We start from the raw sequence: 24,162 nt of genomic DNA, 5'->3' as shown, positions 1-24,162 counted from the left end.
GATGATGCCCATTCTAACCAGTGTGAGATGATACCTCATTGTAGTTTTGATTTGCATTTCTCTAATATTTAGTGATGTTGAGCAGCTTTGCATGTGCTTTTTGGCCATCTGTATGTCTTCTATGGAGAAATGTCTATTTAGGTCTCCTGCCCATTTTGGGATTGGGTTGTTTGTTTTTTAATATTGAGCTGCATGAGCTGTTTATATATTTTGGGGATTAATCCTTTGTCCAATGATTAATTTGCAAATATTTTCTCCCATTCTGAGGGTTGTCTTTTCATCTTGTTTATAGTTTCCTTTGCTGTGCAAAAGCTTTTAAGTTTCATTAGGTCCCCTTTATTTTTGTTTTTATTTCCATTACTCTAGGAGGTGGATCAAAAAAGATCTTACTGTGACTTATGTCAAAGGGTGTTCTTCCTATGTTTTCCTCTAAGAGTTTTACAGTGCCCGGTATAACATTTAGGTCTCTAATCCATTTTGAGTTTATTTTTGTGTATGGTGTTAGGGAGTGTCCTAATTTCATTCTTTTACATGTAGCTGTCCAGTTTTCCCAACATCACTTATTGAAGGGGCTGTCTTTTCTCCATTGTATATTCTTGCCTCCTTTGTCAAAAATAAGGTGACCATATGTGCATGGGTTTATCTCTGGGCTTTCTATCCTGTTCCATTGATCTATATTTCTGTTTTTGTGCCAGTACCATACTGTCTTGATTACTGTAGCTTTGTAGTATAGGCTGAAGTCAGGGAGTCTGATTCCTCCAGCTCCGTTTTTTTCCCTCAATACTGCTTTGGCTATTTGGGGTCTTTTATGTCTCCATACAAATTTTAAGATTTTTTGTTCTAGTTCTGTAAAAAAATGCCATTGGTAATTTGATAAGGATTGCATTGATCTGTAGATTGCTTTGGGTAGTATAGTGATTTCCACAATATTGATTCTTCCAATCCAAGAACATGGTATATCTCTCCATCTGTTGGTATCATCTTTAATTTCTTTCATCAGTGTCTTATAGTTTTCTGCATACAGGTCTTTTGTTTCCCTAGGTAGGTTTATTCCTAGGTATTTTATTCTTTTTTTTGCAATGGTAAATGGGAGTGTTTCCTTAGTTTCTCTTTCGTGTTTTCATCATTAGTGTATAGGGATGCAAGAGATTTCTGTGCATTAATTTTGTATCCTGCAACTTTACCAAATGGATTGATTAGCTCTAGTAGTTTTCTGGTGGCATTTTTATGATTCTCTATGTATAGTATCATGTCATCTGCAAACAGTGACAGTTTTACTTCTTCTTTTCCAATTTGTATTCCTTTTATTTCTTTTTCTTCTCTGATTGCCATGGCTAACACTTCCAAAACTATGTTGAATAATAGTGGTGTGAGTTGACATCCTTGTCTTGTTCGTGATCTTAGAGGAAATGCTTTGAGTTTTTCACCCTTGAGAATGATGTTTGCTGTGGGTTTGTCATATATGGCCTTTATTATGTTGAGTGAGGTTCCCTTTCTGGAGAGTTTTTATCATAAATGGGTCTTGGATTTTGTCAAAAGCTTTCACTGCATCTATTGAGATGATCATATGGTTTTTATTCTTCAATTTGTGAATATGGTGTATCACATTGATTGATTTGCATATATTGAAGAATCCTTGCATCCCTGGGATAAATCCCACTTGATCGTGGTGTATGATCCTTTTAATGTGTTGCTGGATTCTGTTTGCTAGTATTTTGTTGAGGATTTTTGTGTCTATATTCATCAGTGATATTGGTCTGTAATTTTCTTTTTTTGTAGTATCTTTGTCCGGGTTTGGTATCAGGGTGATGGTGGCCTCATAGAATGAGTTTGGGAGTGTTCCTTCCTCTGCAATTTTTTGGAAGAGTTTGAGAAGGATGGGTGTTAGCTCTTCTCTGAATGTTTGATAGAATTCACCTGTGAAGCCATCTGGTCCTGGACTTTTGTTTGTTGGAAGATTTTTAATCACAGTTTCAATTTCATTACTTGTGATTGGTCTGTTCATATTTTCTGTTTTTTCTTCGTTCAGTCTTGGAAGGTTATACTTTTCTAAAAATTTGTCCATTTCTTCCATGTTGTCCATTTTATTGGCATAGAGTTGCTTGTAGTAGTCTTTTAGGATGCTTTGTATTTCTGCCGTGTCTGTTGTAACTTCTCCTTTTTCATTTCTAATTTTATGGATTTGAGTCCTCTCCCTCTTTTTTTTGATGAGTCTGGCTAATGGTTTATCAATTTTGTTTATCTTCTCAGAGAACCAGCTTTTAGTTTTATTGATCTTTGCTATTGTTTTCTTTGTTTCTATTTCATTTTTTTCTCATCTGATCTTTATTTCTTTCCTTCTTCTAATTTAGGTTTTGTTTGTTCTGCTTTCTCTAATTCCTTTAGGTGTAAGGTTAGATTGTTTATTTCAGATTTTTCTTGTTTCTTGAGGTAGGCTTCTATAGCTATAATGTTCCCTCTTACAACTGCTTTTGCTTCATCCCATAGGTTTTGGACCGTCGTGTTTTCATTGTCATGTGTCTCTAGGTATTTTTTGATTTCCTCTTTGATTTCTTCAGTAATCTCTTGGTTATTTAGTAATGTATTGTTTAGTCTCCATGTGTTTGTGTTTTTTACTTTTTTTTCCCTGTAATTCATTTCTAATCTCATAGCGTTGTGGTCAGAAAAGATGCTTGATATGATTTCAGTTTTCTTAAATGTACTGAGGGTTGATTTGTGACCCAAGATGTGATCTATCCTGGAGAATGCTCCATGCGCATTTGAGAAAAAATTGTAATCTGCTGTTTTTGGATGGAATGTCCTATAAATATCAATTAAATCTATCTGGCCTGTTGTGTCATTTAAAGCTTCTGTTTCCTTATTTATTTTCATTTTGGCTGATCTGTCCATTGGTGAAAGTGGGGTGTTAAAGTCCCCCACTATTATTGTGCTACTGTCAATTTCCTCTTTTATAGCTGTTAACAGTTGCCTTATGTATTGAGGTGCTCCTATGTTGGGTGCATATATATTTATAATTGTTATATCTTCTTCTTGGTTTGATTCCTTGATCATTATGTAGTGTCCTTCCTTGTGTCTTGTAACATTCTTTTTTTAAAAGTCTGTTTTATGTGATATGAGTATTGCTACTCCAGCTTTCTTTTGATTTCCATTTGCATGGAATATCTTTTTCCATCCCCTCACTTTCAGTCTGTATGTGTCCCTAGGTCTGAAGTGGGTCTCTTGTACACAGCATATATATGGGTCTTGTTTTTGTATCAATTCAGCAAGCCTGTGTCTTTTGGAGCATTTAATCCATTCACGTTTAAGGTAATTATCAATATGTGTGTTCCTATTACCATTTTCTTAATTGTTTTGGGTTTGTTTTTGTAGGTCCTTTTCTTCTCTTGTGTTTCCCACTTAAAGAAGTTCCTTTAGCATTTGTTGTAGAGCTGGTTTGGTGGTGCTGAATTCTCTTAGCTTTTGCTTTTCTGTAAAGCTTTTGATTTCTCCATCGAATCTGAATGAGATCCTTGCTGGGTAGAGTAATCTTGGTTGTAGATTCTTCCCTTTCATCACTTTAAGTATATCATGCCACTCCCTTCTGGCTTGTAGAGTTTCTGCTGAGAAATCAGCTGTTAACCTTATGGGAATTCCCTTGTATGTTATTTGTCATTTTTCCCTTGCTGCTTTCAATAATTTCTCTTTGTCTTTAATTTTGCCTATTTGATTACTATGTGTCTCGGCGTGTTTCTCCTTGGCTTTATCCTGTATGGGACTCTCTGCGCTTCCTGGACTTGGGTGGCTATTTTCTTTCCCATGTTAGGGAAGTTTTCGACTAGAATCTCTTCAAATATTTTCTCTTGTCCTTTCTCTGTCTCTTCTCCTTCTGGGACCCCTATAATGGGAATGTTGTTGCATTTAATGTTGTCCCAGAGGTCTCTTAGGCTGTCTTCATTTTTTTTCATTCTTTTTTCTTTATTCTGTTCTGCAGCAGTGAATTCCTCCATTCTGTCTTCCAGGTCACCTATCGATTCTTTTGCCTCAGTTATTTGCTATTGATTCCTTCTAGTGTAGTTTTCATTTCAGTTATTGTATTGTTCATCTCTGTTTGTTTGTTCTTTAATTCTTCTAGGTCTTTGTTAAACGTTTCTTGCATCTTCTCGATCTTTGCCTCCATTCTTTTTCTGAGGTCCTGGATCATCTTCACTATCATTATTCTGAATTCTTTTTCTGGAGAGTTGCCTATCTCCACTTCATTTACTTGTTTTTCTGGGGTTTTATCTTGTTCCTTCATCTGGTACATAGCCATCTGCCTTTTCATCTTGTCTATCTTTCTGTGAATGTGGTTTTTTTTCCACAGGCTGCAGGATTGTAGTTCTTGCTTCTGCTGTCTGCCCTCTGGTGGATGAAGCTATCTAAGAGGCTTGTGTAAGTTTCCTGATGGGAGGCACTGCTGGTGGGTAGAGCCGACTGTTGCTATGGTGGGCAGAGCTCAGTAAAACTTTAATCCACTTGACTGTTGATGGGTGGGGCTGGGTTCCCTCCCTCTTGGTTGTTTGGCCTGAGGCAACCCAACACTGGAGCCTACCTGAGCTCTTTGGTGTGGCTAATGACAGGCTCTAGGATGGCTCACACCAAGGAGTACTTCCCAGAACTTCTGCTGCCAGTGTCCTTGTCCCCATGGTGAGCCACAGCCACCCCCTGCCTCTGCAGGAGACCCTCCCCACTAGCACGTTGGTCTGGTTCAGTCTCCCCTGGGGTCACTGCTCCTTCCCCTGGGTCTCGATGCACACACTACTTTGTGTGTGCCCTCCAAGAGTGGAGTCTCTGTTTCCCCCAGTCCTGTCAAAGTCATGCAATCAAATCCCACTAGGCTTCAAAGTCTGATTCTAGGAATTCATCCACCCATTGCCGGACCCCCAGGTTGGGAAGCCTGACATGGCGCTCAGAACCTTCACTCCAGTGGGTGGACTTCTGTGATATAAGTGTTCTCCAGTCTGTGAATCCCCCACCCAGCAGTTATGGGATTTAATTTTACTGTGATTGTGCCCCTCCTGCCATCTCATTGTGGCTTCTCATTTGTCTTTGGATGTGGGGTATCTTTTTTTGTGAGTTCCAGTGTCCTCCTGTCAATGATTGTCCAGCAGCTAGTTGTGATTCTGGTGTTCTCACAAGAGGGAATGAGAGCACTCCTTCTACTCCGCCATCTTGGTTCCTCCAGGCAGGAACTCTGCTAGTGTTGGAGGGTCCCCTGCAGAAGCAGAGGGCAGCCGTGGTTCACTGCAGGGACAAAGACCTCTAAGTAGTGTTCTTGAGTCTATTAGTTTTTAGTTGATCACTTTTAGTCATTAGCTAATAAGTTCTTATCACTTGTCTACCACCCCCCTTCAATAAAATATCAAGCTGACAGATATCAAGATGGCAGCTCTATTGCTCCTGAAGCTGTTGGAGAATGTGGTTGACATATGATGGGTTTGTGAATACCACTCTCTTGAATATAAGAGACTTCATTCTCAGTCACAAGCAATGTTGCCACCCTTCTCAGGGGCAAAATCTGTAGCATGGGAGCAGAGTGGAATACTTGCTCTCTGCAGGCAGGAAGATCCCAAAGAGGGAGCTTAGGTATGTTCTGTTCTTGCTCCCAATTTTACCATTCATATAATCTACTTTTCCCTTGAAGAGAAGGGAGTGAGAAGTGACAAGTGGCCAAGAAGGCTTTGCTAGGTCATGTCACCCGTAAGGAAACTCACAGCACAAGACACACACTCAGGCATCCATCCAAGTTCTAAATAACAGTTCAAGAGAAAGCCTACTTCTCTGGATCCAAAGCAGGAAACAGACTTTGAATAGCTGGATAAAGGAATCAGAAATATCTCCACTCTTAGTTAAGGGATTTTTCTTTTTTTTTTTTTGGTCCATTGGCCTGGCTTCATATTTCTGTTGAATCGTGTTTTACCACTCAGAAACTTACTACCAGATGCTCAGGTCTGGGAGATCCAATTGTTAACATGATTGCATAAAATTAAATTAAATTTTTACAAAACCTCACAAATATTAAGACAAAGCTATGGATATGTCTGAACATAAATTAGGCTGCAACTTAGTCTGAAAACTCCGAGAATGCTGAGCCCTTAAATTTTGTTACATAATTCCCCAATCATCTAAGGTGGGGAGTGGCGTCTGTTCAGCACCACCATCTGATTTCAGCATTGTTGTTAAAACCCAGACCAGAAATGGAATCCTGCAACCGACAACAATGAATTAGGGCTGTGTTTTAGAGTCTTATCTGAAGCTGCAGGCAAAATCTTGGAATCACACTTAAAGGTCTTACTGCAACAGGGGGCTACACACAACTCATCTGCACAAGAGAATCAGGAGCTTCCAAGTCAGGCTTGAGAAATTCGGGACTCGCTTAATTACATGGCCTGTTCAAAAGAGGAGATTGCCAATAGAGCAAAATTCTGTTGCATTTTCCTGACCCTTTGGGGTTTAAATTTGCAACCTGCATCAGCAAAATTTTGGCATTTGATTCTGCTAGAATCAAAGAGCCAAATTTCTGCCTCCTGTTACGTGAGCACCGTTCTTGCTGACGTCAATGAAAGCTGTGCATGCATAACTGAGGGCAGATTTTGGCCTGGGTTGTAGACATATGAGAACTGGCACAACATGCTCACATCCAAACTCTGTCCCACCCGGCCTTCTGATAACGAGAACTTCTCCTTTGTAACTCTCTCTCCACACGCTGGGAGCTGGGCCTTAACCCAAAACACAAATTAGAAGCATCATCTCATACAGAAATCTAAGCCAGATGCAAATTTAATGTAGATGTGGCAAAAGTCACCTGAGTGGGTAACTATCGAACTGCAAATTTCACGAAGGGATTATGGGTGACCTCCCCTTGAAGCATACTCAGTGTAGTTTCTAAAGTATGCATTTAATTAGTTAGGAGAAGGAGGCTTGCACCTACTTTCACCTTACTGTTTAATTTTCATACTTGAGAATGCACTGCCTACACCACTCAGACTCCTGCTGCTGGTTTAGGAAATGCTACAAATATTCCTGGGCCTGGTGCTGTGCCTGGGATAGAGGACACAGCCTAGTGAATAACTATGGGACATATGGATTTTATAAAGCAAGAAATAGTAATAATAGCTTACAGTCACACAGTGCTATGTGTCAGGCACTGTCTTGCATATATTAAATTATTTAATCCTCACCACACCCTATCATGTAAGTTTAGTATTTTATAAATGAGCAAACTACAGAAGTTAAGAAACTTAATGGCTAGTGAGTGGTGGAGCTGGGATTTCAATCCAGGCAGTCTGGCTTCAGAGGTCAGGTTATTATTCACTCTGCTAAACTGCCTCTCAGTTAAAATGCAGGAATTGTTTATTGTTAATTAGTTATCAGTCAAATAATATTTATTGATATCTGGGTAATTCTACTGAGAAAGACAGAAACGTAGTACTAGCAAGAGTTTGTTAAGAACTATTTGTGTGATCTTCATTGTCTGAGTTTCTTTCTTTTTGTTTTCAACCAGACAGTTTTTCTAAATCCTAGGAGCAATAGCGTAACCTCCCAGACTAACTAAACATTGTAGTCTCATGGCATCTTTGACATTTTTCAGCAGAAAGGGAAATGAATTTTGTAGTGAATTTTGAAGACAAATCCTGTGTGTATCATATTTAAACAAATTTTAAGTTAACATTGGCTACTAGCTCCTTCAACTAATTTTTCTGCAGTCACTTAAAAAAAATTAAATATATCCAGGCTATGCATTGGCAATGTTAGGATTCTCATAACTGCTTTTTAATATGGGTCATCTTTTTCCTTATGAGAGCATATCTGAAGTTATAGTTGAGTTTGATATGTATGATTTGACATATACATATTTACTTTACATGGAGGTTTGAGGGACACAGCTGCAACCAGAAGGTGGAAAATTCTCCCTTGCCCCAAATTCTACTGGCAAAAGTGGGAAGAGAATGGCCTTGTCTAAGAATTTATCAGGCCCCTGTAGAGGTAATTTTTGAGCTTTGGTTTGGTTTTTGTATTGCCCAGGATATACTTTCACAAAGCCTGTGGCTCAGCAATAGACCTACTCTCTTATTCTGAGCACCTCATCGTCTTTGGTTTCAAGTGGAAGTTCCTTACGTTGTCCTCCTACACCAGGAGCCCTAATTTCCTTCCATGAGCTTATTGCTCATGATGTCATCTTAGAGACCTTCTTTCATGACAGTGGGCAAAATATATGCCACTGGAGTCTAGGAAAAGTCAAATTTTGCTGCTTTCCTTGACATGAGGAAGTCAAGAAAGGGACATGTTCTTCTCATGAGAAGAAAGGACAGTGAGGGGGGGTGCTGTTTTGACACTCTTGAATTTGAAACGATGCTATATCGTTAAGTTGTTTGGAAAATGAGGAACGTGACTTGTCCATGGTCACATGACTCATGAATAACAGACCAAGGAAAAGAATCCAGAACACTTAACCCCCAAAACCACACTCCCCTCATTCCAAACATGCTAAAACATAGGGCAAGGAAGCCTTTTTTTGTAACTATACAGAAAAAGATTTGGATTTATGTCTATTAAAACCCTATCCCATTGCCAGGACATATGAGATATATATCTTCAGTGTGGTCTTGCCTGCACTTAGAAACATTGTGCCATGTTGGCTTTCTCCATTGTCTCTTTCAGTAATGTGTTTAACTTCAAGTGGATTATAGAGTTCTCAAACATTGTTTTCTACTTCTTCAGAATCTCTCTCGGAGAACATTTTCTGATATCATTTCCAAAATTTCAAAATCAATCTGTAGACCTTTATTAGGGCCAGTTAGACCACCTAATGCAAGATTCATTTCCATAGTATTCCATAATAAAGATCATCAGCTTCTACTTACCTACATCCAGGGACAGTGCACTTACTAATTCACAAAACATCTACCACATTATGATTGAAGAGTTCTAGTTATTAAACTACATATAAATTATAAAGACTAAAACCCTGACTCTTAAGAACTTTGAATAACAAGTTCTAGTTTTACTTTCTCGAGCAGATATTTCAAACTGAGACCCCATGGGGGACCCCTTTCAAATAGCATTTTGTTTGGCCTGCTTGGTGATTTTTAAAAATAATAAGCCAACATTGAAGAAATTGAGAGATTTCACATAAAAATAAGGTTTTCTGGCTTTTCTTAAAAAAAGAAAGATCTTGTAATATTGCAGCCACTTTCTTACAGGGCAACAGTTATCTGGACCTGAGGGGGAACTGCCTCTTTTAGATGGGGCATAAGTTCTCCAGGTCTCCAGAGACCTCCACTTCCTGTAGATTTCTACATCCTGTGGCTGAGTGTCACTTGCTATTAATTATCATGCATGTACTATTGTTTTTCTAACATCTGGCTAGCTCTATTCCCTTATATTACCTTTCTGAGTCCTGTAGGCACATTTGTGACCCCTTGAATTAGGCAGTACAGGGCAAATATGCTCCTTCATGTACATGAAAGAGTTGTCTTTTTTTGCTCTACATGTCTTTAGTCCTCCTTAGGTTTCAGTTCCTTTAACCATACCTTGTATAGTGTAGCTTCTGATGCCATCCCTCCTCTGGACATTTCTTCAATTTGTCTCAGCCTCTTTTAAAACATGGCACCCAGAATTTAACACAGTGGTGGAAAGTTGGAACAATGGACTCTTATTATCCTTTCCATTTCTTAAGTTATAGGCATCATGAGAATCTGGTAAGTGTTACAGGTTGAGTGGGTTCTGTTCTGTTTGCACAGCACCTTCGTTCTTTCTGGACACAACCCTCTCCTCCTCTTGGGACCTCTTCCTCCTTACCATGCTCTACTCTGCGAGTTGCTAACTACTGATGAGACCTCGGCCACAGAGATTCATCCCAGGGTGGGCACCTGTCACAAACCAAGACAATGAGGAACTTTTCGTGAATTTTTTTCTAACCAGAGCTTGAAATTTTGGTTTCTGAGATTATAAAGATAAAACTCTGAAGCTACAGGTTACCAGCCTCCATGCCTGTTGGAAACGCTGGTCAGAAAGAAATCACCACACAGAATCACAAGAAAAAAATACCAGGTATCATCACTGAAGTCCCTGGTACCAGTCATCCCTAAGGCTGTCCTTTGCAAATTTTGTTTTTGTAAGCCAGTGTATTCTTTTTCCTTCTTACTATCCTCCCCTTCTGCCTCTCTTCCCTTCCTTCTATCTTTCCTTCATTCCTTCTTTAGAAAAATTATTTATTTATTAAAAACAAAAATAAAACCAAGAAAATAACCACAAGACGTTATTATTCCCATCATGAAGGGCAGGTTCTTACAGGACTGGGGAGTGATTTCTGAGGGAGCGGAGGAGGCCCCTCCTTGACAGAGATGAGTGGGTTCCACAGGACCATGATGACTGAGACCCCGCACAGGAACACCTTGGAGGTGTATCGGTGCTTGGACTGCTTACCTTGCCACTCTTGAGGACATCGGTCCACATCTCCTTCCCATTCTCCAGCACCACATGTTAGTGCCTGTCAAAGGCCTTCGCACGGCCCAGGAATTTCTTGTTGCGACAGTCGGTGAGCACTTGGGTGGTGTGGTTGACCGACTCTGCGAGCAGGAAGAGTGGACCCGTGTTGAACTCCTCTGCTTCTGCAGCTCCTCCGGCCTGGGGCCGTCTCAGGACGGGGCTTGCTGAGGAGGCTCACGGTGGTAGTGGCTGCGCTCTCAGGTCTTGCCTATGCCCACCTCTTGTGCTGCTTCTGCCTCTGTAAAGAGTCTTATGTTAATTTAAATTGCCTCTGTCTAGCTGACAACCAAGTAAGAAAATCTTCCCTAAGAAAATGGGTAACTCACAGGTGATGTGACTGTGTGAAAGAACAAATGACTCCCTGGCCAGGTGAGAAACTGTTTTCGCAGTAGGATGGACTATGAATTGCCTATGATTTCTAGTCCACAGCCATCATTTCGGGACCACATATTTGGGGGGAATAATTATTTACTAAATTGACTTCAGTGATGTCTTATTAATCCTTGTATCTAAGGAATAGTAAATTAATAATAAATAATGATTCGATTTAATTGATTAGAATTTCAGAATATGTGGCTAGTCCTGCCATGGTCCCAGAATAGATAATAACTTAATCTTTACGTATTTAGGATTCTGCCTTATACTTATTCTAAAGACTACAAAACTCTGCAGGGCAGTTTATCATACCCATTTTGAGCTAGTGGTTTTGAATTCATCCTTGGGCAGGAAATGTGCAAATTAGAACAGATCTTACTGTAGAAAAGGACAGGGTTGTTTCAGTTGCTCTGATTTCTACTTCTGTGGAGCATTTGTGATCCCCCAAATTTGACTTCTAACTCAGATCTGGCTTCCAGCTGGGGAGGGGACACAACGGTGGACAGCTCCCTCCATCAGCTCTCTTCCACACTGCTCCCCTGTCCAGTTCAGAGAAAGGGGTTCTGAGTCTGAAAAGACCCACTGCATAAAGGAGAACTTGCCTAACATTGGCCTTATCACAATCCATCCTTTATGGACCAACTCATGCTTTAATTTATTTTGTTGATAGTAACCTTTTGAGTCTGTGAGTACGTTACTGTCTCTCTTCTAGCTCATGGTAACTGAACAAATACTTGTAACATCTCCCTGGGTCTCTCTGTGTGTATGTATGGATGAATTTGGAGATCACCATGTTCTTTCAATAATAAATGAGAACACCCTGCTCTAAGCTTGAAATGTTTATACCCCTTTGCAATATAATTAGAAACAAGAATCCTACGATAAATAAGTGTGTTTTAGATGCACATGGATAAATGCACTCAAGTCAAAAGAAGGGTAACACTTTTGAAATTTTTCATTTAGAAATATGTATATGTGTGGAGAAAGTTGTGAGATTTTGTTAACTTAGTAAAAATAAAATAATTTCCCAGTTATTTTGTTCTTGCTCCACTGCCCCCCCCCTCCCAAATTGGAAAAATTTCCTATGTGTTTTTTTTTCTTTTCCAGGTATTTACATTTCAAAGGTAAGAAAACAATGATTTTAAGGACAAACCAAATTAAGCATAGTGTATTTATATATTCCTAAACATAAGAAAAAAGCAACCTGAGATCTGAAAGGACACTAAAAGAAAAAAAATTCAATGTTGTGATATATTTTATTTCCAAAAATTTTTTGTCCTAAGTTAATTTTTAAAGAAAATTTACCTCTAAATATATGTCCATATATGCATAACCAATTGACTTATTTCACACCTGATTTATGAGTTTTATACAGTCTTAGAATAATAATTGCAATTTATGCCTATTTATTTCAAATCTCTTTGACCAGCAACTTGAATTTGGAAATGTACCTCATGTAGAGGTACCTTCTGTAGTCATTCAATAAATCAAATATAACCAGTTCTTACTGGAATTAACCTTTGATAATGACTCAATACCAATTTCCCCTAACCTATGTATGCAATAGCATAAATCTAAACCATGGTTACTGTTGACGTCAGCAATTTTAATTGGATAATGCCTAACATATCCTTGAAAAATCATCCTGGGGCAGCTCATTTTAAATATTGACTAATATGTGCTTTACTTTTCTAACAGTCTGAAGAAATTGGTTTTCCTTTATAGTATATTAGTACTTGGAAGGCTAGGTTAGCATTAGCCGGCTATCATCAACCTTACTCATTTCCAAATGTTAACCATAAAATGTTATATTTTATAACATATATATGTAGCCATATATATGTTATAAAAAATATGAGAAAGAAACAGACACCCACTTATAAGACTGAATCCAAAAGTTAAAAGCATAGAAATTGTAGCAGCAAAGCAGATTCCCACAGTTGATGGAAAAGTCTTTTCTTACAGTTTTATTATTCCTTAAAGTTAGTTTTCATGTGGCTTCTAATAAATACCTTTCTATTTTTTTAGTTACCCTCCTTAACAATCTGTTTCTATTATTTTGCATTGTAATTACAAACAAACAAGGAATGACAGGTTTTTGTAAGAGAACCTAATATTAATGCAAAATTCTTCTGTGTGAAGCTACCCTGTCTCCCTTTATCCCCATCTTATCCCTCGGGCCACTCTTCTCCAAACCCCCAAACAACATCCTAATCTCTGTTCAAACAGATGAAACACAAAACTACAGAAACTTAAAATTGTACAAATGGGACAAATGAGCTAATAATGAACTACTATAACCCCTGGCATTTATAACACCTTTTCTCTCTTGCTAATGTAATTTTCCAGTCAGAGATGGGGAAGGCTTTCTCAAGGTTATGTGTATACAAATGGCTGAGGAAGAGCCCAGGGACTCCGTTTCATTCTTTGTAATAGTCACAGAAGAGTGATTGCTTCCTTGACTTTGTGGCCCTGATCATTCCTTAAGTGGTTGAGTAAAAAACAACATGTCCCTGGAGGAGAGCTTTCTGATGGTTTTTCTGTGGTCAATTACTCCTGGGATGCTCACCATCACAGAAGGTCACCATGGTGATGCCACATTCTCTAGCCTCCCTCTGATTCTTTTGTGATAGTGATGCCAACATCTCATTTATAAAATTAATGCACTGTGGCCCAGCTTCACAGTCGCTAATAACAATCTTTTGTGGAATAAATGAGTGAAAAAGTGATGAACATAGACTGGCATAAAGAATAACTTCTGCTGTAAATTCTCTGTTATGTCTGGACGTAGCTGTTTTAAAAAGTAAGCAGGACTAACACTTATTGTTGAATATATTGTTGACCTATTAAGCAATAAAAAAAAAAACTGTGCAAGTTTTATTATACATTTTTCTCCAAACATCTGATTTAAGACATGCTAGCTGTCTGCACTATCCTTTCAGAATTCTAACCATTTGTTTGAGAACACTAGAAAAAAGTGGTGATGTCCAGACAAAGTTCTGGCCCATTTTTCTTTCAATTTAAATGATACTCGTGAAAATCCATGTCTGACACATGATGTTGTACAAGCAACTATCCCATAGCTATGAGGCTAGAGATGGATTTCGTTGTATTGTTAGCCATTCTTATGTACTTATTATTTCTCTGAAATGGTTAATACAATACAATCTATATGATAAAATGTTGATCAGTTTTTTTCTTGGAAAAAAGTTTGTTGTTGAGTTATGCTAAGTAAGCTTGTATATATTATTCTTTTTAAAATTTTTTAATATTATTCTTAATAGGCTCCTATTAAGGAGGTTGGGTTTTTCTCACATCACATCACTCCAACACTGATACTTCCTTTGCTTCCCACTTCCGCTTTTGAGAACTCTTTGATTACATTGGGACATTGGGCTTTCCTGGATAATCCAAGATAATCTGCCTATTTTAAGGTCAGCTGATCAGCAACCTTAATTCCATTTGCAGCCTTAATATAATTTAACATAATTTGTTTCCAGTTTGTCATGCAGCATATTTATACATCCAAGGACTAGGACATAGGCATCTTTGGGTGGCCATTCTTCTGTCTTCCACGTGAATATAGAAAGAAGAATTTCAAGAGAGGCTTAGTATCTAAACTACTTAGTATCTAAACATTAAAATTTTCAAAACACGGCCACAGAGATAACTGAAATTTATACTCACAATAAGAACAAGAGTTTCTTAGTCAATATGTTCATTATTCCAGCGTGAAGTTGACTTTGTTCTTGAGTAAAGGGGCCACTACCCTAATATTGTGAAGTAAGGGGTTTTGGGGAAAGTGGTGTCTGTTCATTGCAAGGTTTAGGCACAAGCATTCTAGAAAGCTATCTCCATGTTCCCATGCTCAGGAGGCAGATGCTGTAGAATGCCTCTTCAGATTAGGAGCTGGAGTGGCTCATCAATGAGACCTGAGGGAGAAAAATATGGCAAGAAAGCATTAAAGTCTGTTTGATCTCAAGGATCAGTGTATCATGAACTAAATATTTCATCAGTATGAGAGGAAAACCACAGGATCCTCTGACATTTTTTCATAGTTTTATTTTTTCATTAAGTTGATCTCCAGAATTTGTGAAGGGCTTTCTGAAGTGGGTCTGAGAGTTCATTGTCAGTTGATTCTATGATTTCTGTTATGATCATTCAGCAGTGTGCTATAATAACTTTACTTTTTATGATACTCTGGACCATTGTTGGGGAAATTGGTTGACTGATGTCAAACTCTTCAGTATATACTAAAAAGGAAATTTTAAGTCATTAAGAAAATGATAAATACCCTTAACTATATTCAATATCCTGTGATAAACCATAATGGAAAATAATATAAAAAAAGAATATATATTACTGAATCATTTTGCTGTACAGCAGAAATTACACAACCTTGTAAATCAACTACACTTCAAGAAAAAAAGAAAATAATAAATACCCTTGAAAAAATTTAAATAATACAAAAGGGCATACAATAAGAACATCTCTCTCAGTCTAGACCCTTATATTCTGCTCCAGGGAAATGTTTCCTGGATACTACTTTAGAAGCATCTATTTCTTGTGCATCCTTTTAGAATATTTCTATGCATACACATGCAGGTGTATAAATACATTCTTCTCTTTACACAAATTAAAGTATATTATAAACACTAGTCTGTATCTTACTTTTGTTCACTTAACAATATATTTTGGTAGTCTCCACATATCAGCAGATGTAGAATCCCTTTTTCCTTTTGATGGCTCATAGTAGTCATTTAAGCACAGACTATGTGCAGTTTCAGGATGGAAGCCACATTCAAATACCTAGCTACGTTTCTTGATACTGTTTAGCTTTATGTTAGGAACTAATCCAAGACAGAAGAGATGACAGGTATAGAAGTACAGTAGGTTGTATTAGTATTTACAAAATAATTATTTTTCCCTGTGGAAGGATTTTATATCCTTGGCTTGTTGGAGTAATGCATAGCCATGTGACTTGCTTTGGCCAATGCAATGTTGAAAATGTGTCATCCTCAAGGCAGAAGTTATAAGAGCCATATATCTTTTCCCTCTGTCATAAAAACCATTTATGTCCCAGACAGATACCACTCCTTCTGCTGGGTTACGGAATGAAGTTGACATGGAACATAGCTGTAACCTGTAACCCACCCATAATGGATGGGTAGCATGAGAGAGAAATAAAACTTCATTATCTTAAGTAACTGCTTTCAGGAAATTATTTGGAATCACAGAATGATCTAGCTTATCCTGCTGATACAGGGAGCAACCTAAGGAACTATCAGAGTGTGAAAAATTTTAATAAAATAGTTTTTCCTGTTGTGAAATGGTTTCCAGTGACCCTGTTTTTCCTGATTCCTTCCTCCTCAATTCCTCCTCAATTAAATCAAGTGACAAAAACCCCATTAATAAATAATACAACACAATATTTATTGACACATGTAACATTTTCATTCTATTTATGCATTTTATTCTATTTTAATTCTATTTCAACACTTCCCAGGCTATTTTGTCCATAGGTCAAAGTAAGTGATATTTTTGTGTTTTAAAACAAACAATTTTGGGAGCAAATGTCTGCTTCTGGCCATGATGGAGTAGCTGGGTCCAGAACTTCCCTTCCCACCATAAACAACTAGAAAACTGGACAAACTACATGAGGCAACCGTTTTGGATGTTGGAAAACAGGCAGCACAGGACTGTGATTCCTGAAAACAGGGAAACAAGTTAGGGAAGCCTAAGATTGCCCAACTTTATGCCTGGAGGCACTTTCCTCACCCTGGTTCAAAGAGGGGGATCCCAAGCAGAGCACTGCGGAATTTCTGAGTTGCTGAATCAATACTGGAGGTCAGGATGGCTGAGGTGATTGGAATTATCAGGACAGAGTATTGGGGAGAAGGGAATTGGGCAGGAAAAAAGGTTCAAAAATTTCATAGCGATTCCCTTGAGTCTGTTGTTGAATACTTAACTGTGTATATATAGGGAGAAACACCCCAAGGCTGGGCAAATAATGATGAAGCAGCTGTATTTCATACAGGGCTAGAAGATATTCAAGTTCTGAGCAGCCTGGGTCCTTGTTGAAAACTTGGGGCATTTGGTAGAGACCTCAGGGTGACTGTGCCTTAATAGTGAGGCTAAACTAGCCATAGAGTAAAGGCCACTCAAGATCCACTTTCTAAAGCTTAAAAACAATCTTGAAAATGATCAAGCTGATCTTTAAGTAATGTAACTCTCTGTCAAAACAAAATGCAACACTCTTTAAAGGAAGACCACAAAATCCAGCATTCAACAATATAAAATTAGCCAGGTTTAACATTAAATAAAAAGGTACTAATCGTGTGAAAATAGGTAAACATGATCCATAGTCAATAGAAAAATAAGTCAAAAGAAACGTGTAAGAAGTGACAGAGATGATCGAATTAACAAACAAGAATTTTTAAACAGCTAATATAAATATGCATAAGTATTCAAAGAAAAATGTGAACATAAAGAGGAGAAAAATGAAATAATATATAGAGCAAAACAGAAACTCTAGTTTTGAAAAGTAGAATATCCAAAATGAAAAAGCACTGGGTGGAATTCGTAGCAGATTAGACATTGCAGAAGAAAAAACAAATCAGTGAACTTGAAAGCATAACAATGAAAAACCATCCAAAATAAAGCATATAGAGAAAAATACTGAAACAAATAAATGAACAGAGCCTCAGGAACTTTGGGAAAAATTTCCAACAGTCTAACATATACGTTGTTCCAGAAGGATGGGGGAGGACAAAAAAATATTTAAAGAAATAATGGCTGAAATGTTCTAAATTTGATGAAAACTGTAAGCCCACAGATCTGAAAAGTTCAAGGAATTTCAAGCATGATAAACACAAAGAAAACCACATTAAGATACATCATAAACAAATTGGTAAAAACCAGTGATAAAGAGAAAATCTTAAAAAGAAGCCAGAGGGGAAAAATAATCACATGTTATGGATGGAAGAATGAAGATAATTATCATAGTCTTCTCATTTGAAGCAATGCAAACCAGAAGACAATGGAACAGCATCTTTAAAGTGCTGAAACTAAAAACAAAACCAAAACGAAAAACAGAACAAGAAAAGCAAACAAACAACAGTACCCTGTCAAACTAGAATTCTATATTAAGTGAATATTTCTTTCAAAAAAATTGAGGTGAAATACTGACTTTTCAGACAAACAAAAGCTGAAAGAAGTTGTATCCAGAAAATCTAAACTATAAGGAATGCTAAAAGACATTCTTGAGGCAGAAATTTAGAGCTATATAAAGAAATAAAAAGCTCTACAAATTGCAAATATATAGGTAAGTTTAAAAGAATATTTTTCATTTTAAAATTTCTTCAAAAGATAGTCAACTGTTTGAAGCAAAATTAAGAATACATTTTGAGGTTTATAATATTTGAAGAAATAAAATATATAACTACACAAAAGTTGGGAAGGAGGAAATGGAAGCACACTAATGTAAGTGGTATAATAACATTTTAAAGTAGATTTTGATAAGTTAAAAATGTGTATTTTAAACCCTAGAGCAAACACACACACATGCACAAACCAAAAACTAAAAATATAGAGACAGAGGTAATAAGCCAATAGTAGAGATAAAATGCAATCATAAAAGATTTTTAATTTTGTCCAAAAGAAGACAGAACAAGACAGGAGAAAAGAAAGAATCTATGGGACAAATAGAAAAGACTATCAAGATAGTCAGTTCAAGCCTAACCATATCAATAATATTAAATATAAACTCTAAACAATTCAACTAAAGGACTGACATTGTCAGAATGGATAAAAAAGTAAGAACCAATTGTTCTTGATATTATTACATGTTGTCTAAAAAAAGTTTACATTAAGTACAAAGTCACAAATCGTTTAAATGTAAAAGAATGCAAAAAGATATACCATACAAATACTAATCAAATGAAAGCTGGAATTGTTATATTAATATCAGAAAAAGTGGATTCTAGAGCAAGGTATGTTACCAGGAATTACAATACAGAAAAAGCAATTGAAAAAATGGAACCCCCATTCATAATCAAAACTAGGAATAGAAGTAAATTAAGAACAGAAGTAAACTAAGAATAGAAGTAAATGTTCTTAACCTGACTTACAAGGCATCTATAAAAAACTACACTGAACGTCATATTTAATGGGGAACAATTGAATACTTTTCCACCTAAGATTGTGAATACGTCAAGGATGTTTGTTCTCATCACTTCTATTCAACAGTTGACTGGTTGTTCTAGCTGGTACAATAGGGCAGGAAAACTAAATAAAAGGCATATAGTTAGAGAAGAAGAAGAAAATGTTTTTATTTGTGCACAACCTGATGCTGGTTATGGGCTGAATTGTGTTCCTCCAAATTCATATGATCAAGCTCTCAACCCCAGTACCTCAGAATGTGACTATACTTGGAGATAGACCTTTAAGGGGTAATTAAGTTAAAATTCGGCCATTAAGATAGCCCCTAATCCAATCTGACTCGTGTAGTTATAAGAAAAGGAAATTTGGACACACAGACACCAGGAACATGCACAGGGGAAAGACCATGTGAAGACAGAGCAAAAAGGTGCCATCTGCAAGCCAATGAAAGAGTCCTCAGAAGAAACCAAGTCTGCTGACACCTAGATCTTGGACTTCCAGGCCCCAGAACTGTGAGAAATAAATTTCTGTTAAGTCACCCATTCTTTGGTATTTTGTTATGACAGCCCTAGCAAATTAATATGATGGTATAATAGAAAGCCCTAAGTAATCTTAAAAAAAAAAGGGTATTAGAACTAACAAGTAAATTTAGCAAGATCACAGGATACAAGATCAATGTACAAAAATCCACTGTGTTTCTACATACAGTTACAAACAATTGGAAAAGTGAAATCAAAATGCACTACCACTAGCACAGCAACAAAAACATGAAATTATAAAATACTGAGGGGTCATTTACCAAAATATTTTCAATACTTGTACAATAAAAACTACAAAGCATTAAGTGGAGAAATTAAATAAATGGAGAAGTGTATCATGCTCATGCGAATCAAAAGACTAAATATTGTAAGTCAAATGTTCCTTAAGTTCATCTACAGATTCAATGCAATACCTGTCATAATTCCAGAGGCTCTTCTGTATAAATTGATATACTTATTCTAAGATTTATATGGAAATGTAAAAGGCCTAGAATAGCCAAAAGTAAAACAAAGTATGAAGATTTACAATATGTGATTTCAAGCATTTCCACAGAGCTACAGTATTCAAGACAATGTGGTATTCATGTAAGGACAGTTCATGAAACAAAATAGAGTCTACTTATAGACCCCTACATACATGGCCAATTGATTTGGACAAAGGAATCAAGGAAATTCAATGGGAAAGTGTAGTCTTTTAAACAAATGGTGCTGGAACTAATGAATATTCATATGGGAAAAAACCAACATTTACCATTACTTTATTTCATAAACATTAATTTACTTGAAATGGGTCATAGAACTTAACATAAAGACTGAAACTATATAACTTCTAGAGAAAAATATGAGAGAAAGATCTTTGCAACCTTGAGATAAAGATATTTTGACATATAAGGCATAAAGCATAAAAAAGAAATTATGAATTACACATTATCAAAATTAAAAATTTTCTTTAAAAGTTAAGAAAATTAAAATTCAAGCCACAGATTGGGAGACAATACCTACAATATCTATGTCAAACAAAGGACAGGTATCAAGCATATATAAAGAACATTTAGAACTTGATAATAATAATAAAAAGTGTCAAAATATTTTATTATCACTGCACAAAAGAAAATATATAAATGACCAATAAGCACTTAAAATATATTCAGTATTATTACTCATCAAGAAAAGTAATTAAGACCACAGTGATTTACCACTACATCTCTTCTAGGATAACATTTTTAAAAAATTACCACATTAAATGTTGGTGAGAATGTGGAGCAACTGGAGATTTCATACACTGTTGGTGGGAATGTGAAAATCATACAACCAACTTTGAAAACAGTTTGGAAGTTTGTTATAAAGTTTAACATATACTTGTCATATGACTCAATAATCCAATTTCAAGACACATGAAAACTTGTCCACTTGAGGACTGCTACATGAATATGTTCCAGTTCATAGCAACTTAAATCATAACAGTCCTGAACTAGGAATAACCCAAATAGCCATCATTGTGTGGCAAATCGTGATATGTCCATGCACTGGAACATCACTCAGCAATAAAAACGAAAGAACTACCACTAATATATGCAACAACATGGATGAATCTCAAAAGAATTATGCTAAGTGAAAGAAGCCAGACACAAAAGGGTACCTATGCTGTCATTCCATTTGTAAGAAGTTCAATAACAGATAACACTAATCTAAAGGAATAGAAAGTTGGTCATGGGTTGTTTGGAACAAGGGGTGGAGGAATTGACTACAAGGGAACATGATGGAGTTTTTTAGGGTGATGGAAATATTTCATATTTTTATTATAGTACTGATTACACTGATTGACATATATATGAATATATGTGTCAGAACTCATTGACCTAAGTACTTAAAATGGGCATTTTCGTTTACAGAATTATTCTTCAATAAACTTGATCAAAAATTTTTTAAAAATGTTAATAAAGTATAATGGACTTTTGACATTTCAGCCTCTGTTCAAATAAAAGCAACATAAAAAATGTAGCACTGGTTCATAAGAACCATGCTTCTGGGTATCAGTTTGAGCACCAATCTCACCAGATGTTTTGCAGGATGCTGATGAATTGTGACAATTTCAAAATTTAGGGATGAACTGGTTTTTCTAAAAACTGTGAGTGATTATGGCCTATTCATTTTTCTCACCTATATTCTATAGCTTGTTGGATAAACTCTTGTTATTTGCTTATATTTTAAAAATTTTTCATATGAAAATTTTCATTTCTTTTTCATTTACTTTCTTCCTTTCTTCCTTCCTTTCTCTCTTTCTTTCTTTCTCTCCCCACCTTCTCTCTCTCTCTTTTTAACTACCAGCAACAATACACTTTCTTTGTTGTTCAGCTGTTTTAAAGGGAAGATCTGCCTCTTCTCTCTTGCCTCCACTGGTTCTCCCTCTCCACTTCTCACTTAACAAAACAGTTATCAAAATCAGAAATACAACTTTAAGTTCTGAGAAGAGAAATCACAGCGTGATATCAATAGAAGTTGGAAGATCTGGGTTCCCATCTCAGCTCTCTGTGAGCCAGTCATGTTATCTTGGTCCTGTTGGCCATACCCTCATTCCACAGTCTCTCTGGCTTTGGCCTCAACTTCCTCATCTGTAAAATGAGAGAGCTAAATTCTATGATCTCTTCTGCCTCTCACAGTTCTTCCCTGAAAGAATTATAGAAGCCTCACAATTACTCCCTGCTCATTTGGAAACTGCATCCTCTATTATATAGCAGTTCCCATTGTCTTGCTGGCAGCTGAGGAGGAGGAAGAGAATGCATTTCAAGCATCTTCCTAGAGCTTGGTTTAAAGATAACTCACCATGGCGAAAGCATGACCATGCAACTTTTTCCGAAGATCACCACACCCTCACACTAAGGGCTCTCACACTCATGCTCTCAACATGAGTGGGTGGGCAATGTTTATCACCAAAGTTTTATGGATGACTGTGTTAGAGAGACTGCAGGATATGCCTCAGTTGCCCAGACCTTAACCCAGGTCAGCCTCTGGAGTCTTTCCCTTTACCATATGGGTTTGGCATAACAAATCAAAACCCCATAGAGAAATCCCTTCAGATTCCAATCATCTGGACTCAACCCCTGCTTCACTGAAACCTATGCTCATCACCAACAATAACATTTTGACAAAACATAAAACTTAAAAAAAGAGGTGTAAATTTGTTTCTCCACAGCCTTCTTCATGGGTTGAATCTGTTTCAAGGAAATTTTGGCTTTGTATACAATCTTGGGTATGACTAGGACCAAAAAGAAGGCTCAGTGGGAATATGGTGACAAGGATGATGGGCTGTGGAGAGCCTCTCCCTCCGATGCATATCTGCAGTTGGGTTTGCCTATTTCAGACTGGCCCCACCGGTCAAGTCTATGCCTCCAACCATCCAATGATCCTTATTCAGTGTACAAATCATTCTTGAGCTCTCAGTGTGTACTAAGCCTTGTTGAAGAGACAATATTGAATCAGAAGGGGGGGGCACTCTGGAGTTCAACTGCCTTTGTCCTAATCTTGTTTCACCAGCCGTGTGACAAGCAAGATACTCATGATATTCGCTAAACTTTAGTTTCATCGTCAACAAAATGGGGAGAATAAAAATATATACCTCCTAGGATTAACTGAGCTAGTGTCCATAAAACATTGAGCACAGTACTTGGTACTTAGAAAGACTTCAATAACTGTTAACAAATAGCACCATCATTATCATTGAGGGAGAGAGACTTATAAATGTTAATAGAGCAGAAGTATTCTTTGGGGATCCAAAGTAAGGAATGATTAGTTCTGGCCAGGTTAATGGGGCTGACTTCCCAGAGGAAGGGACACTTGTGCTGCCCTGAAGTGAGAGTGGGAGTTTGATAGCTGGAAACTGTAAAAGGGCATTCCAGTTGGATGGATCAGCAATACATCCCTACATGATCTCATCCAGGAGGATGTGATTGCTCAGACTTTTAAGAAATAAAGAGCCCCAAGCTCACAATGGGAGCAGACACGGTGGAAGGACAATTAAGCTGCAGCCTGTTCATGGACTTCCTGCTGAACCTAAACAGATTTCTCAGACCAGTGACTCATCAACAGGACAGACTACGTGTACCTGTTGTGTAACCCCAGTGCTTCTGGTTTATTTTTATCTTGTTTCTGTAACCCCTCTTTGTTCCATTATTAATACCCAGTGCACTGGGCGAGACAGGCTTAAAGATGTGATCAACTCCTTTTTGGCTTTTTTGTACTTGTTATGTATTTTGTGGCCAAGGCCTCTCCGCCCTTTCTTTCTTCTTTCTGGAAAAATGTTCTTCTCTATGACATGGAGTAGCTATTACTTCTACACTTTGTTCCATAGTCTGCTTGCTGTGGCGATTCAACTGGAATTAGTATTCACTGTCCATTGTGCTAGGCACTTTGAAAGCTTTTTCTCATTTAATTCTCACAACAATTGTCTGATGGAGGTATTTCCCATTTTGTGGATGGGACTCAAAGTGGTGAAGTAACCTGGCCAATGTCAGCTAACCTGAATGTGAGGTGCTCTTCTTGTCAACTCTCTTTTATGGCTTTTGCTCTCATCACCGGACAACAT

The 24,162-nt window shown here is 37.2% G+C and overlaps 1 protein-coding gene across 8 annotated transcripts in view; it reads left to right on the top strand.

The window, feature by feature from the left end:
- Nucleotides 1-24,162, top strand: part of PAPPA2 (pappalysin 2) — a 431,292-nt gene that overhangs the window by 67,753 nt on the left and 339,377 nt on the right. The gene's annotated exons all lie outside the window — the stretch shown is intronic.

Source organism: Balaenoptera physalus, assembly GCF_965194825.1.
Source record: "Balaenoptera physalus genome assembly, chromosome: 1".
NCBI classification, from domain to species: domain Eukaryota; kingdom Metazoa; phylum Chordata; class Mammalia; order Artiodactyla; family Balaenopteridae; genus Balaenoptera; species Balaenoptera physalus.
This window is presented reverse-complemented; position numbering and strand designations above follow the sequence as displayed.